At 49.6% G+C, this 3,521-nt stretch overlaps 1 long non-coding RNA gene across 1 annotated transcript; it reads left to right on the forward strand.

The window, feature by feature from the left end:
- The first annotated feature begins 94 nt into the window (after positions 1-94).
- On the forward strand, positions 95-3,521 carry LOC121023656 (uncharacterized). Its single transcript, XR_005787468.1, has 2 exons — positions 95-615; positions 856-3,521. It is a non-coding gene; the product is annotated as an uncharacterized LOC121023656 (long non-coding RNA).

The raw sequence follows: 3,521 nt of genomic DNA on the forward strand, positions 1-3,521 counted from the left end.
TGGCCTGTCCATCAGGAGTCAGCGACAGGGAGGGCCGCGGGCTTGGCTGTAGTTGTGGGGGAGGAAGTGGCCAGTTCAGGGCCTCAGGGGGCAGATGGGGGAGATGACAGGCTTAGATGAGACTCGAGGGGGTTGGGGTGTGAGAATAAGAAAGGTTAAAGAGGAAACGAGATCTTGGGGAACCTATGGTGGGGAGAGCTGCGTTGAAGGTCCCCGCAGTGACCCAGGGGAGGACAGCCCTTTAGCCCTGGCTGTCGCTTCCTTCTGGAGGACGGGAACTTGGCCTCTAGGAGGGCACCGCTCCTGCGTGGGCCGAGCGAGCCCCGTGCCCTGGTTTGTGTGGGAGGAGGAAAGAAGTTAGAAGCAGGAGGAGAACAGGATCTCAACGCCCTTACTGGAGAGGAAGCGGAATTGGGCATTTGGCTCCCTGAGCGTGATCAGGAAGGAAGGCAGTGGGGTGCAGGGCCCCAGGAGGGCTGGGAGGGCAGACCTCGAACTCGTCGATGTCAGCAGCCCCCTTTTCTTTCAGAGGGTTGTGAACCCGCGTGGGGATGAGGCCTGGTCTTGTGGATACTGAACTTAGCTTCGCGGGCCTGACAGCTCTGGCCCAGGGTGGTATGTAATTTTGGTTCGGCCTGGGACAGGGTCCAGGCCATGCCCAGCCTGGTGAACCCCAGGTCTGGGTGTGAGGTCAGACCCTTTGTCGGAGGTAAGGGTGGTCTCAGGAGTGATTGAGGAGGTAGGGTGCCATCAAAGCGGTTACTGGTGTGGCGCCTGACGCCTGACCGGCTGGGGCTGCTGAGGCAGGATATTTGTGTGTCTGGGGACAAAATTGACCCAAGCTTTGTTTTCCAGGTGGCAGTGCTCCCCTTTGGACTTTTCCTCTAGGTTCCGTGCTAACTTCTTCTGTGAGCTCACTCTGCCCTTCCTCCTCCCTTTAACTCTCTCGAGGTTATCCATTCGTTTAAAACATTGCTTCTGGTAACCCGGTAAGCCTGGGAAAGTTGGCAACGGCCTTGAGAAGTTCGGTTATGTCGGTAATCGTGGAGGAGGAGAGGCACGCCCTGCTGAGACTCGGGGTGGGGTGGGGTGGTCTTGCTTGCCTGCCGAGAGGGTGGGGACTGAATGTGTACCCTTGGGTGGGCCTGCAGCGATGGCACCAGCTGAAAGTTACGAAATGCCTCATGGACCGTGGTTTGTTACTATAGTGTTCATCGTGGTGATCAGATGGCACCAGGAGAAATGGAGCCCATGGCCAGTGTGAGTCGTAGCAGTGCAGGAGGGGAGACCCTGAAGGAGAGAGCCCGCCTAAGTTGATGTCTGCAGATTGAATTTCCAAAGGCTTAGGAGGTGGAAGTTTCTCCAGTGTCCTGTTTCCAGGCCTTGCTCAGGAAGCCCTGTATTCAGGAGGCCACCATTTCAGGTTTTCAGATGAGCTCACGAGGGGGCAATCATTCAAAGTCCAAAGCAGATGCATCGGGCCATCAGCAGATCTGTTGCTTTGAATGTTTGATCCCGGAGCACCAACCCCCAGGCACCCCTCCTTTTCTGGGGCGGAGGTTTTCAGATGCTGCGTCTTCTAAATTGAGCCTTCGGTCTTTGCTAGTTCTGTGCTACGAACATGGCTTCAAGAAGATTCTTAAGCTGTAGGACGTTCTAACGTGCCACAACGCAGAGTCATGCCTTGTAGATGAATCTTGCAGATGGAGCCCAGTGACTCGTTCACCTACCCACGCGCCTGCCTGCCTGCCTGCCTGCACGTTGGTTGGAGGAATTAGTGTGATGGTCTAACCTGTGTCTGGGGAAAGTGTTCACATTTGAAATGCCTTGAGCAAATACTTCAATGAAGCCTACTGGCAAACTGAAGGGGGTGGGGGGGTGGGGGGGTCGTGTTATGCCACAGTCCAGGGGTGGGTACAAGTTGGTTGTGGCCAAATTCTGTTAGAGATGGCAGGTCTTTGGGCATTCTGACTGCATCACAGATGACTAAGTGAGGGAAATGGTTGGGGGACTACCGGTGATCTTTGATGCTTCTATGTATTTGTTAATGTGGATTTTGCTTGATTTAATTTGAAAGTAAACTTCAAATGGGAGGACCCAACTGAGGTGTGAGGGTTGGGGGGGCACACCTTGGCATCGGTTCTGGCAGGGGTGACAGTTGGAGTGGTACACGTTGGCATTGGTCCTGGGAGGGGTGGGGGTGAGGAAAGGGAGAGGGTTGGGTTGGTACCGTATATGTTGCAGAGGGTAGGGGTGGTAGGGAATGGGGGTTGGAAGGGAATTCCGGCAAAAAGGGTAAAATTCTGGGGAAGGTAATCGACTCACAGGGGAAGAAGATTCTAGTTAACGCTACTAAGTTGTTAGTGCTAGTTACATTGTGCTTAGAAAGCACAAAAGATTGCTTCAAAACTTTAGAAAGAAGCTAAAATTGTTTTGCCTGGCTGCAAGGTGGGAAAGAGGGACGACAACTGAACATGAGTACAAGTCCCATGAAAGCTGGGTGGCAGGAGTCCCGGTCGGCAGAGTGCTCACTAGCCTTTGCTGCTCCATGAACTTTTTCAGTGGTTTATATGAAGGTGTGCGGGTGTTGGGGAGCTGTAAGTCTTAGAAAGGACTTTAAATGTGCAAATTGCGAGCTTTTAAAGTATTGAAGTTTAAAATTGTGGTGTGCACTTGAGATTAGATGTACTCTTTGGGGTTTGGAACATTTCTATTTACTGAGATGTTGTGGTTGAAAATTCTGAGCAAAGTGAACGTGCAATGATAGGAATTTTATGTCTCAAACACATCTCTTGCCTTTGTGGTCCGTATTAATAGCAGTAAAAAATTTTGCTATTAGTTTTTGTAACAGAATAACCTTTTTATGGTCACTAAAATTACTGTGATATATAGTAGCAAACAATCCATGTAGCCTTGCAAAGGTTGAGTGAATCGATTCTATCTTTAGTTTGAACATTTGTGCTTTTCAGATTGATCCAGTACTGGAGGAGCAACTCTCAGCCAAAATCAGTTTGGGGAACAGGCAAAACGGTGGCGGGGGGAGCGGGGAGCCTTTACTCGATGTGGTCTGTTTTTAAAAATTCAGGGAAAGACAAGAAAACCGTTTATGATTACGTGTTTCTGAGATGCATCCAGGGAGTTGGTAAAGTAATACCAGTAGCTCTTTCTCCTGTGCCTCTAACCTTAGATTTCACTAAAAATTTTAAATCCCCAATACCTTTTGCTTCTGGGATTTTTGTCTTATGGGTTCTTTTTTAATGTTTAAAAATATGTTGGTATCGTTCAGCTTTTCATCATGACTTGGGTATGATGTAATTCCTGTCCTCAGAATTTATTAGTCATGCGCATATGGGGAAATGTGTTTGTGTATGCTGTTGTGAAATGGAAGCTGTTACACTGGGTGGTTAAAGTACTTCTGTGTTGCTCTGTGCTGAGAACTAGTCTTCTGTTGCATCGTGTACATGATTGCTAATCGTTTTCTTTACAGCACAAATAAAGGTTTGAGTTCTAAAACTCTTTAA

The sequence above is a fragment of the Herpailurus yagouaroundi genome, unplaced genomic scaffold (genome assembly GCF_014898765.1).
Source record: "Herpailurus yagouaroundi ecotype Mexico unplaced genomic scaffold, PumYag 569, whole genome shotgun sequence".
NCBI lineage: Eukaryota > Metazoa > Chordata > Mammalia > Carnivora > Felidae > Herpailurus > Herpailurus yagouaroundi.